Source organism: Anastrepha obliqua, chromosome 2, assembly GCF_027943255.1.
Source record: "Anastrepha obliqua isolate idAnaObli1 chromosome 2, idAnaObli1_1.0, whole genome shotgun sequence".
NCBI classification, from domain to species: domain Eukaryota; kingdom Metazoa; phylum Arthropoda; class Insecta; order Diptera; family Tephritidae; genus Anastrepha; species Anastrepha obliqua.
The window spans coordinates 119,587,435-119,601,720 of NC_072893.1; positions in this window are offsets into that span (position 1 = coordinate 119,587,435).

Below are 14,286 nucleotides of genomic sequence, written 5' to 3' on the forward strand. Positions count from 1 at the left end.
ATGGACTTCACATGTTTTTCTGTTTTCCCATGAGAATTTTTAAATGCATAAGCTCTGGCTTTTTATATTAAATTTTATTTAAGGATATATTTTTCAACATGCTTAATTTCCCGGTATACAAATAGAGAAGCAGAGAAATAAATTAATCGTAACAGTGGTCTTAATATTTTCTGTAAAAGCGCTGCATGTCAAAGGGGTCTTCCGCAAGCAGGCTAAAGCTAGCTCTGATATCTCCTCTGTGATATTAAAAAGTGGAAGGTCAGGTTCTTGACTCAACTCTAACCTCACGAAAGCAGCCCAACCAACAAATAAAAATAAAATAATTGGCGCGTACGATTCTGCTAGTTGTTTGGCTGAACTCTTCCTTCTGTGTGTCTTGATATTCTTGCAGAAAGGGAGGGGCCTACAGTTTTAAGCCGACTTCGAACGGCAAATAGGTTTTATGAGGAGCTTTTTAATGGCAAAATTACACTCGGAGTTCGGAAAAGAACTTTCTATTATTTGATGTTCATGCACGGAGAATCGAACCTATGCACACCCGAATGGTAGTCACACACCAATCCATTCGGCTACGGCGGCCATACTATGGAGAAGATATTGTGATGATTTTGTCTCCTTATCACATCAAATGAGGTTAGGAAATTATACTGAGTCATACATCATGAACTCAAACAATGCCCGTTAAGGCCTTACTGTCACTATCGAGAATAGCAGCTTGCATCTATCACTCATTAAAAACGCCCGCATCCTAGGGCAGAATTCTCAGCAAGCCGAGGAAACACCGCACTCTCATTGCTCTGAGAAACTACTTACAGAGAATCCTACCTAGCCAGTTCCATGAGCAATATAAATCCCTAAAATATTATTGCAACTTGGCACCCGTCACACACTGATAAATGAGGACTCCTATGCGAATCGAAAGGAAAATCTGGTATTCTCAGACTAATTTCGAGCGCACCATTAGATGAATAGATAGATAAATTTGAAGTTTGCACTACGACCTCACTATATTTTGTTACCTCTAATCAGCACAGTCACGAATTAGAAACAATGATAATTTTTGTTTTGAGGGTAGGGTAGAAATTTCCGAAACACTCAATTGGTACCGTCGCACCAACGATGACATGCTCCCACTGAAACCAAGCTGCTCTCTTTGGCTGACTCCTCCCTCCATGTTCGGTACTCCATATTCGCGTTGCATCGAGATGAAGCCATGATTGTCTCTATTGACCACGATAGGAACCTGCGTTTAGACCCTCTGCCTGAAACGAATAGAGGTAATACATCAAATATAGCCCCCAATTGCTTTCACTGCAGGTGGGATCAAAAGAAACATCGAAGACGCGGTAATGTCATGACCAATTCCGTCTTGTCACTGTATGATTTAGTCGTGACCGATAAACTCAGCCGTCTGTGATAGTTGTCATTTCATTTCCATTCGACCTCCACTGGAACTCTACTTCGAAATGAACGCAGGCTTAGGTCTCATAGCTGCTGCTGTTGAAACAGTTATCTTCTTCGCCCTTCTTCATCGTGCTCATTCAGCGACCGCATCACCAGCTTAGCAAACTTTCATGTCACATCCCAGAGTATTTTAAGCTGCGCATGACGTTTATTAGGTCAGACACACTCGGTTGTATGCCACACGCCAGGGCTAACTCCTTGCACCTTCTTGTGAACCGAGGGCAGTTACATAAAACATGTTCCACATCATCGAGCTCTTCAGGGCAGGTGGTTCAATATGGCGAAGCTGACAGCCCAAATGAATCCAGGTAATGTTGAAAGTATCCATGCCCAGTCAGGAACTGTGTTAGATAAAAGTCAACCTCTTCAAATCTACGTTGCAACGAAGTCTGGACCTTCGGGATGAGCGCGAGTGTGAAGGTCTTGTGCCTGGTTCGCCAAAGATGTGATGTAATTCGCGTAGACATCATGACGAGTCAGACAGACTTATCATACTACTGTGGGCTAAAAGTAAGGTGAATTTATTTGTCAAACTTGGCGGGATTAAAATTTCGCTCTAGTTATTTTTTTCATGAGTTGGCAGCACTGTTAATAACATCTGGGCCAACTTTCATGTGAATGTCATTATCAGTAATATATTTACGCTTGTGTTTACCAAACGACCAAGAGTGCATTTTTCGATTTTTACAATGTCTGATTTGATTGAGCAGAGAAGTGCCATCAAATTTTCTTTGCGGAATGAAATTTCGGCTGCGGAAACGTTTAGCATGTTGCAGAAGGCATTTGGTGATTCGACCATGTCGCAGAAAAATGTTTATATGTGGTACAAAGACTTCAAAGAGGGTCGAAAACGTGTTGATGACTTGGAGCGCTCCAGACGACCATCGACGTCAACAGATGACCAACACGTCAATAAAGTGAAGGAGTTAGTGCTCAAAAATCGTCGGTTGACTGTTAAAGACTTTACTGATATGATCGGAATATCAGAAGGATCTGTGAAAACCATTTTGAAAGACCATTTGGGCTCCCGAAAAGTCAAATCTCGTTTGGTAAAAAGTCGTCGCGTTGATGTGTGTGAAACAATGCTTTCAGACTATCAGGACAAGCTCAAATGCATCATTACGGGAGATGAGACTTGGATTTATGCTTACAACCCTGAAACAACCGACCAATCAAGCGAATATCGTGCTAAAGGCGAGGCCATACTGAAAAGAGCACGCCAAAATCGTTCGATTTTCGTGGTGTGGTGCATTATGAATTCCTTCCACCTGGCCAAACTGTTAATAAGGAATATGATTTGAGCGTTATGCGTCGTTTACGTGAAGCAATTCGTCTAAAAAGACCAGAATTATGGGCCAACAACTCTTGGTTTTTGCATCACGATAATGCACCGTATCACACTGCACTCGTTCTTCGTGACCATTTCGCCAAAAATTCCACGCATATCGTTCCGCAACCACCGTATTCGCCTCATTTGGCTCCGTGTGACTTCTGGCTATTCCCAAAACTCAAGAGACCACTCCGGGGAACGCGTTTCGAGTCGATTGAGGAGATAAAAGCTGAGTCGAAGAAGGTGCTGATGGCTATACCGGAAATGGACTATTTGGCATGTTTCGGGGATTGGAAAAATCGCTGATATATATTAAGTGTATTTCATCGAGAGGGGATCATTTTACAACCAAATTCATCTTACTTTTTGCCCACAGTAGTAAGTGCAAGTGGTATCAGATACGTTAAAGCCCGAAGAATTCTATGGTACAGTCAAATTGTGCGAATGAGCAATGAGAGAACTGAAAAAGGATATTCGAAACAAATCCACAGACCATTTTTTGAAAGCTGACAACTTTTCTATAAGGTCTATGAATAAGTTCGTGCGGTTTTTTCGAAATTTGAATTTCGGATCATTCCCATGGCTTTTAAACGTTTGGAAATGGTTGATTGATCAACTCCCAAAGTTTTTGCAACCTCTTCTTGCGTTTGAGCCGGATCTTGATCGAGCAATTCCTCCAATTCGGTATCCATGAACTTTGGCGGCGCACCCTCGCGTTCTTCGTCTTCCAAGCCAAAATCACCACTTTTAAAGCGTGCAAACCACTTCTGGCACGTTCGCTCAGCTAGAGCATGCTCACCATAAACTTCCACCAAGATACGATGACTTTCGGCTGCTTTTTTCTTCATATTAAAAAATTCCCCGCAAAAACACATTATTTGGCACGAAATTCGACATTTTCAAGTGTGGTAAAAATATTGTTGTTTACGCTTCAAATAAAAAACTTATACTGACGTTTGTGCCTTACGACAGTAGCTCTCCAATGAATGTTTGGAAATGTGGATCGATGGAATAATAATCAAGTTACGCCATCTGTTGTAAAACCGCACGAACTTATCCATAGACCTATTATATTTTTTAACAATGGATCAAGAAATAAAATACTGGAAACAAAAATAAAAAAATATTTTTCCTTTCCGTTTTACATGCTTTTAAAGAAACACCCAAAAAACACAATTTTAAACAGTCTAGCAAATAAATGGATGTTTTATCCAGCACAGTTCCAGATATGTGCAAGATATGCGCTGCTGGTGAAAGAAGTGCACATGCTCGTACTAGGTACCTGTTCTCATGTTTCCTTTACACCCAGCTGCAATCCTTCGATCCAGGCTTCCTGCTTCTATTACCCCTTGATACATTGAGAATAGCAGACACTTTTATTTTTCTAGACGAGGTCAAGCAAACTACAACATCCCAACGTGGAGATTCCTAAAATTTTTCAGTTCGCTCATTTTTCCTGGAAACCACTAAAAAAGTCTCAAAATTTAAAACAAATTTAAAATACCAAACAGTTCATCCACCCATCATCCAATACTAGTAAATACTGCACGGCCCTAAGCTGCAGGAACAGATTCAAAAAAGTGCACACCAAACCGCATCAAATCATATGAACTCATTTTGCACACCTTTCGTTTTGTGGTCACAGCCTCGGTTGCGTCTGTGGTTGCTCTATTAAGTGCGTGCCGTCGCACAGTTGCACATACAACTAATTTAGCGTTGCATGCAAACGAAAAAAGAAAATAAAGGCAAGTCACGTAATAGCAATAACAACACAAAACACACCCTAATACACACACAAGCACTAAAAAAAGTGTAACGCAAATGACGCAAGTTGATAAAAAATTTATTGCATTGATAAATGAAAAATGACACAGTCAAGGAATGTTGCACGCATTGCAAAAAGTGCATCCGCATGTAAATTGAGTTTATGTGGCAAAGTTATGTAAGTAGAATTTATGTAAATTTTTTTGCGGTGCGCGTTTATTTCCATTGTTGCAAACTCTTGTGTTAAATTGAGTGATTTTTATTTAGTTTTTTTTTTCATGAAATTTTTTCATACTCAACCATTTCATTGCATTCATATTTTTTTACATGAACTACTCACTCAGTACTTGCAAATTATTAATATTTGAATTTTATAAAAATTACACTTCATGTGCAATAATTCGGCAGTTGGCAGTCGACAATTGACATTCGAGTTTTTAAACGCTGCCAAAAAAAAAGGAAAAAAATTCGCAATTTTCAATAATATTTATTGCATCATAAAGAATATTTTTTTGGATTTAACAAGTAAAGTTATTGCAGTCAATTACCTGTGTGAAGTAACTTTTCAAATATTTGCATAAAATAACTGAGTATTTTTTATTAAAAAAAAGTAAAGTGTACCTACTTTAGTCTAAAAGCGACAGCTATTTTGCTTTGCGAAAAAGTTAATTTCATTTACGCTTTACTAGCAACTACAGCACTCAGACAACATTCATTCCATTATATGGCTCTCGGGTTCCCTTTCTAAGTTTCTTTAAATCTACTCGACCTCCGAAGAAATCTGTGTAGATCTTGTGGTGCCACGGAGCCGTGGAGCCAAGATGGTCGCTTCTTAGCACATCAGTGCCAAATACCTCTAGCCTGATACGAGCGAAGGCCGAGCTGACGCCCAGCAAATGGTCCGCCAGCTTCTCCTCTCCACAAACTGGGCAGAGTACATTGTCTGAGATGCGAACCTTTTCCGCGTGTTTCGCCCATAGAATGTGGCCCGTCATCAGTCTAACCAGCTGCCTACAGTTCCTTCTGCTTAATGACAGGAGAATCTACGACAGTCGGCCGGACATGACAGGTAACATCTGTGTTGTCCATCTCACTTACTGTTTTTTTATTTATTAAGGCTCAATGGCTCAATGAGGTAGGTCAGTATTTAGTTTCTTGCTGCTGTAATGAGTTATAAGTGTTTATAAATTATTTCACAAGTGAATCTCGGTCTCACAATATCTGCTTCTAAAGCTAAACCACTTCGCTTGGAACGTTACTTGACACCTTCTGTTGGGACTCAAGCTTTTTATGCACATTGAACATGACGAAGTATAAGCTCACCTTGCGACAAAAGTCCACGAGTGCTGAGCAGAGAGGATATAGTCGCTTCACTTAGACTTTGAGATATTTACTTATAGCTGATGTTGAAAACCACTCTAAAACCTCTTGTCTGTGTTGCTTCGCTGGCATCCAAAGTTCCAGCTCGCAACAGCTAGGGATAAGAGCAACTCTCAATATTGATGTTTAATGTACCGTCCCAGTCCGCAAGTGCAGGCGAGGATGCCAATATATTGCCCTTGCAGTTTAATTTTTTACCAACCACTGCTGCTGGGACTCTTTCAAAATCTCTAGCAGATAACTAAGCTCAATCTCGAATCCTATTCGAGCTCCCAACCCTCCGCACAGTTCATCTGCGCCAACCTTTGCTATCCGGGATGTGAGCTGCACGAATGATTAGTATAAGTCGGGGATTTTGCTGTCACACTCATTTTGCATACTTTCTTCTTGCTTCCAGTCGTCTATGGAGAAATCATCTTTAAGGTCCCTTTTTACGAGCTTAAGTTGTTCCTTTGCCGCTTCGCTGAATAGTTTCGTTTCGGATCCTAGATCCGTCTGACAAGTGGAGTTATCTACTACAGGCTGATGCTGCTTTGAGCTGCTAGGTGATGTTATACTAAGACTATTACCTTTTCAGTATATAAAAATGCGTTTCTTATTAGCAACGAAAATCTTCATTGTCTTCTTGCTTTGCTTGACGACGGCTCGTCGTCTGAGATCGCACATAGCTTTGAAAGAACTTTTGAGGCTAATCCCCAGTTACGCTGGCTTTTTACTTATGGACTTATGAACTGCAAAAAGGGCGTATCGTCTCTACCATCTGGTACTGCTGCTCTTGAAGGTTCAACGAAATGAGAAAGCTTGAGTCATACTTTCCCACGCCAATCGGTACTGCGTTACCGGAGCGACCCGGATCTATATGCGGCCAATGACTGTCATTCCAACTGCATTCCCCATACGTGCATGCGGTATGTTTATGCGGCTACAACAATAACAACTAACGGATTATCCGCGCAGGGTTTTTAGTTTACCTTCATAGTTTGCATTTCGAATGAGCCCGATGGATCTTATACAGTTATTTCGAAAGGTCCGACTTTCCCTTGAACGGTTTAGTTCTCCCGCTTTACAACTCCATTAGTTTACCCTTTTAAGAGCTTATGCTTACTTTTTGTTTACGGTCAGGGATTGAATTTGTCGAAACCATCGGCAGTGTTCTTTCAACTGCTGGAGCCCACAACTTTTTTGGAGTTTTGCATTTCTCATCTGATTTGTTGGGTGATTAAAAGTATCATAAAAGACGCGCTAAGAATAGTCGAGAGTGGTAGAGATAATAAAATTCATCATCTTTCCTGTAAAAATGCGGTACAACTTTCTGTATTGGAAGCCATCCAACGGAAATAGAAGCGCATGACATCCCAGAATAGAGGTATACGTAGACTTAAAATCATCCACGCTTAGATCATCATCATCATCATTGTTTTCTTGAATCCCTAGCGGGACATATGTAGAGCCCCAACAACGCCTACGCGCACTCTCGTCCGAATACTGGATAACGCCTTCACTTGCTTCCAGCTTAACTCGAGTTGCGCCGTCTCGCGATCCACAGTTCTTTTCCAGGTTTCTCTGGGACTGCCAGGCGCTCTTCCTCTCGCTATGAGTGGGTTTGATTTCATTGCCTTCTTAGCAATGTCCGTCTTCCTTGCGTAAAGTTTGTAAAGTTTTAATGCCAGCACACCTAGACTCGCTTAGCTTAGCAAAAACCAGTTCCTTAAGTCCGGTTAGGCAATGTGCCAGAAGGCATATGTCGTCAGCATAATCGATGTTGTAGCGCGCTAGTCATCGTCCATTTAAGACCACAGTTGTGAAGAGGACTTAAGACTGCTTCAATTCTGATTTAGATGCTTATTACGTATTAGGTAAACAGATGGCACCACCTATTCCTTTTCACCTTGCACTAACATTCTTGGTGGGATAGCTCTTTGGCCTTTATTTACCGGAGTGCTCTGGTACGCGTCATTTACAGCCTCCTATCGCTTGAGAGTGAGTAGGTACGTCCACAATTCGCGGGAAGCCGTTTTTGCTCATTTCAGAATTTATTTCAGGGTAATTATGTAGTAGCTTTTGCGTCTCAACTTAGTTGTTTTTTTTTGGTAAATGTGGACGAACATTGCATAGAAAGTCCCACCGGAAAAAAAGCCAGTAACAGACAATTCTCTAGAGAAGTATTATTTTTTCTTTGTGCACAAGACTCTTCCATCCTACATGGTTCTGGGCTGTTGTTTTTATGCCATTGTCTCGCAGCATCGAATTCACCAAATATTCTTTGACCGACTGCGACCTATGCTCCCTTGCGGGTTCCAGTCCAATGCCGTTCTCGTGATTCGTAGAGACAAGTTTTTAAGGTATAAATGGGGATGCTCTCCCAGTGGATTAGCAATGGCTGAGTGACGTCTTTGTAGAGTCTGATATAAAATCTAGTTTCCTAAACTCTTTTTCTGGCATGGAAAACTTCTGAGTATTTGTTGTTGCAAATAACACCATTGTCGCGGGAATGAAATTTTCCTTCAGACTACAAATTTCATGGAGATCTAGACAGCACTTCTACTTTATTTTCTTCAACTGCAGCAGGTAAATGAATTCCATTTTTTATTTGGTTTTTATATCTTCTAGTCAGGAAGGAAACTAATTAGCGGCTAATTAACATTAACTCATTTATGCAGCAGCGAAAGGTGTTGCTTCGAAAGGACAAAAGAAGTACAAAAGTTGCCAGAAAAACAATATAATGACTCTCACCATTTGTATAAGTAATATAAAGCAGGCAAATACAAGCAAATAACAAACATTAAGTCTGGCAACCTAGTGAGAAAGTGAGCTCGTCAGAGGTATCCAATGAGAGTGGTAAGGTTTATGGACAACTTTTAGAGCTCGCGCCGCCGAGTAAAGCCTAAAGAGATCGCAATAGTCGGACTGTCTACAGACCGTCACTACAACAGTATTCCCCTTATAAGTATGGGGAATGATTATGCTGCTATAAAAACAACAACAATATCACAACATGTTAGGTTCTAGTTCGTATTTCTGCTTAACTGACCGGATCCCTCAACAAGGAAGTGAGGTTTTTATTTCATTGGCTGAGTTGTAATCTATCAGATAATTCGACCTGCCCGGAATGCGACAGCGAAGATGAGAGTGCAGAATATGAGACTTTTCACTGCGCCAGATTTTATGAACGGGCTCAACCATGGAGTCATTCCCACACCAGATAACCTAGTAACGCAAATGCTGAACCCGAAAGAGAAATGATAATGAGGGATAAAAAGGGTTGCAGCAAGAATTGTAATAGCAAAGAATGGGAGCGCAAAGTGAAAGCAAGGCGAATGCGACCGAGCTAGAACATCGAACAGGCGTGCCATCCAAAGAAGCCGTTTTGAAGTAGATCTCCTGTGGAAATGACTGTATTTACGAATAAGCGACAAGCAGGAACGCCTAAGGTAAGGCCTTAGGACAAACCGAAATAGACGAAAAGTCGATATTGAGCAAAGATATTGAAACTTTCCCATGTCCCATTGACCACGAAATTATGGAGGCTATAGATAGGGTATAAGACCCATACATAATTGGGACAAGAACCTGGATGCAGGTACCTGACGTGTCTACTATAAAATGCAAAAACACGACTCCACCTTGATGAAAGGCTTTTAGCAGTCCCAGGATGGAATCAGCTGAGAAGGGAGGAATGGTGGTCCCAGGGTAGAACTAGCCGAGGTGGAGGATTGTTATAGTATTAGTGGGAGCGTGCCCCACATACCATTGGTGTAACGGCACCTTTGAGATGTTTCTGACTTTTCGATTTCAACCTCCTTAAAAAAACAAAAAAAAGGGAGGAATGTTATAGTGTCACTGGTGAGACGGCACCTTTGATGATGTCTCTGACATTTTGGATTTGAACTTCTTCTGCAAACAAAAAAAGAAGTGCGAGAAATATCTGGGCTCACAATGCACTTATACACGTTATCTCCAAACACTCTTCTAGAGTTTCTAAAAGACTTAGGTCCAGACACGAGGTATTGCGATGAATGCAAGGCACAACTGACCTTAAAACTGCAGTGAATACCTCATACCAATTTGTTATATATTACTACGCCTCCATTTCGTGGTCTAAGTGGCATCGCTGCCTCTATGTGCGATGCGGCTACTAAACCTTACCCCAAAAGAGCATAAGTGTGCATGTGTTTTCTCATTTCATTCGTTCTTTCTAATTTCGTATACGTCTCCGATTCTCAATCGGCTTATCAAGCACTTCGGAGCACTCAATATGCGCATCAGCTTAACAAATACTGTCATTGAGAGATCTCTGAGCGATAAGTTTTGCCTTTTCTCCGAGTAGGTAACCTAACTGATATTCACCGTAATTTCGTAGTTGCCAGACTGCACTTTAGATGTCACCACACATAGTTCAAGTTCTCAGATTCATATGCAGCTTACTAGGCGCGTCGTACTACAAGTGTTGCTTATTGATTTCGTGATATTAACTTTTTAAGCCAGAATCTTCAAAATTCTCTATCGGCCTTCTACCATAGCGCATATGCGGCCCGCTCATCTCAACATTGAGATTGAATTGTGGCGCTTGTTGTTGTAGTGCACGATTATTATTTTATTTACGTTCATTGTTGTTGTTGTTTTTGTTACTACTCTTACATTAAATAGAAGAGACACGTAACAAATGTTTGTATGCATGGGGCCAAGTAAGTGCTGATAGAAAGAGTAGAAGGGGATGGGTAAATGTGCGGAAGCACACAGTCGTAATCGACAGTTGAAGTAAATGGCGCTTTCTTGCAAGTATTTCAGAGAATAGTGATGACGAGAACAAAAACAACAAAGTAAATGGTAACTGTTGTATAGTGCAAGGCATTAAAAAGTTGGAGAATAATAAGAAGAATGATTCTCTCAACAACAGAAGTTGTATGCATTCAATTTCAGTCAGCCACATTAGTGCTTTGCTCCGCCAAGAAAGGAGTCAAGTGCAATATTTATTTTATTTCTACGAATGTATGTGTGTATGTATCTGCTAGCTGCACTCATCGCAAGGCAGCAATATTCTTATAGTGGTGTCGGTAATTGCTCCAAACAATAGCAAGCAATTTCCTCTGCACATACACACACACGCGCGCATGTACTTACACTATGGGCCAGAAGCTCTTCAAAAGTGGTGAAAACTTGCAGAAATCGTGTTCTAACATTTTTCGAATGGAGTACACTTCTTGTTCAGTAAAATAACGGTATATTAGGCAAACGTTTCTAAGACTAAATAAATAAATAAATAAAGTAAATAAAATAAATAAAATAAATGAAATAAATAAAATAAATAAAATAAGTAAAATAAATACAATAAATAAAATAAATACAATAAATAAAATAAATTAAATAAATAAAATAAATAAAATAAATAAAATAAATAAATAAATAAAATTAATAAATAAATAAATTCAATAATAAACAAAATTATTAAATGATTTATTGTACCTAAAAGCTAGTGGAAATCTCTCCGCGGTTTTTTATGTATAAAGAGGTTATGCCACTTTTTAGATGGACAAGCAAAATTTTGTGTCTAATTTATTAAAAATTAAATTATTGTTTGTTTCGTAAGATTGGTACCTACAACAAATGTAGCTTTCCAAAAGAGTTGCATTATTTTTGGAAACCTTTTTCATTTAAATTTTTTTTTGTGTACTACTTTTGGAAACCTATTTTATTTAGTTTTTAATTATTTGGTTGGTTGGTTGGTTGGTTTAAGGGTGACTCCGCATCGGAGTGCTACATAGACCGCAAGTTGGGTCCGTTGTGTTGCCCTGGAGCTCATTATGTTACATGATTTCCCCACCTAACCGAGATTTTTATTGTGGATTTTGGTCAAAGATATTAATTCGTTTCGAGAATTTGATGAGAGATTCGATTTTCAGGTCCGAGAGTACTGAAAGATTGTCAATTGTTGGAGAGCCAAGAAGAGCGAGGCGACTTCTGGCTAGACCGGGACAACTGCACAGCAAATGTCTGCTCGATACTTCCTCATCTTCGTCCTCGCAGTATCTGCACAGGTCGTTTTGAGGAACCCCGAGCCGACGTGCGTGAGTGCCCAACAGGCAGTGGCCGGTGATAAGAGATATTATATGCCTTAGTTCGTGTTTCGAAAGACTTATAAGGGTTTTTGTCTGTTTCAGATTGTAGCATGGCCAGATTTGTCTAGTCGTAACGCAAGTAGTTTCCACTCGCCACCTCCGATCAGCAATGCTGTGAAATTCTCGATCAATGAGTAATTTACATGTTGAGAGCGGAATGTGGATTGTGGGTAAGTTACTAACATTTGATTGCGCAGCTCCAGCTCTTGCGAGCTCATCAGCTTTGCAGTTACCTTCGAATCCACTGTGACCCGGTATCCAGATAACTTGGACAGAATTCTGAACACTTATCTCGTTAAGAGATAAGAGACAGGATCGAACCACATCTGAGTGGGTATAAGAGGAGCTGAGTGCTCGAACGGCCGCTTGACTGTCGGTGAAAAAGCGGATATCCTCTAGTGATATTCTATTTTCTAAGAGAGTTTTCGCAGCATACCAGATAGCGCATACTTCCGCTTGGAATACACTACAGTAGTCGGGTAATCTAAATGATAGATTGATGTGAGGGGAATTGGAAAAGATTCCAAATCCCACTTTGCCGTCTTGTTTTGAACCATCTGTATATATAGTCAGAGGGCCATTGATTTCGGTTAGATTTGTCTTCCATTCTTCCCTAGTTGGGAGTGAACAGGAGAATAGCAAGGGTGGTGATGGAAGACTTACATGATAGTCTATGTCGGAAGAGATAACAGTGTTCCTGTTCAGTATGGCCGAATGGCCAAGTTACTTATTCCATTTCGATATAGCATTCATGCGTGTCGCTGCTTTCGCTGCAATCGCTTTGCCAGCCAGATCGATAGGGAGCAAGTGAAGCAACGTATTTAGAGCCTTAGTAGGTGTTGTACTTAAGCATCCTGTTATCAGGAGGCAGGCTGTTCTTTGAACTCGATCAATTGTGGCTACTCTACACCGTTTTTCGAGTGCTGTCCACCATACAACCACACCGTAGAAGAGTATCGGTTTGATGATCGAGGTATATATCCAATAAATGATCCGAGGTGAAAAACCCCAGGTTTTGCCTATAGCTTTCTTACAAGTATAAAGAGCTATGAAAGCTTTTTTACATCTGTTTTCGATGTTCAATTTCCAACTCAACTTCCTATCTAGAATAACTCCTAGATATTTAGCTGAATCAGATAGGAGTAATGATTCCCCTTTTAAGGTTATTGTTTGCAGTGGAGGAGATTGTTGTTTCCTATTGAAGAGAACAAGATCTGTCTTTGCTGGATTCGCATTTAGTCCGCATTCGGTGCACCATTTTGACAGAATATTGATTGAGCGTTGCATGAGCTCAGTGAGGGTATTCAGGTGTTTGCCTGACACGCAGAGAGCAATATCATCTGCATAGGCTACAACCTTGCAGCCTGCTTTTTCGAGATTTCGAAGCAAACTGTTTACAGCGAGATTCCAGAGAAGGGGTGAAAGTACTCCGCCTTGGGGAGTGCCTTTGACGGCGTACATTCTCATGCGGCTTAGCCCAAGCTCTGAAGTGATTATTCTATTTTGGAGCATTTGTTCGATCATCTTTCGGATGGAGTAATTAATACCCAATTTGGCAATTTCAGATAAAATAGCGTTGGGTTCAATATTATTAAAAGCACCTTCTATGTCCATAAATGCGACAAGAGAGTACTCCTTATTGTGAAGGGAAGTTTCTACTGTTTGCACCAGTGAATGAAGTGCCGTTTCAGTCGATTTCCCTTTAGTGTAGGCATGTTGTGCCTCAGAGATCAACTTAGTATCAAGTTGGGTTTTGATTTGCTCATCTAAGACTTTTTCAAAAGCCTTTAAGCAAAAAGAGGTTAGGCTAATGGGCCTGAAGTCGTTTGGTTTGCAGTGTGAAGGTTTCCCCGTTTTCGGAATGAATACTACCTTCGATTTCTTCCAAGTTGTCGGAAGGTAAGAGAGATTTAAACACTTGTTAAAGATCCTTGTTAACCAAGGCAGTAGAATTTCCAGTCCTTCTTGAAGTTCTGCTGGAATGATGTTGTCAGGACCTGGTGATTTAAATTTTTTAAAGCTTAGTATTGCTGTAGAGATGCTATTAGAGCTGATTAGATCTGATCTATTCCCATAATTACTCTGAGGAGTGCTGGGAAGTGCAGGTAAGTTGGCAACACAGCCTGGAAAGTGAGATTCTAGAAGTATTCTAAGAGTGTGGTCAGTTGAAGTAGTCCAAGTTCCATCTTGAGTCATGATAAAACTGGGAGAGACTGGGTTTGATGCAAGAAT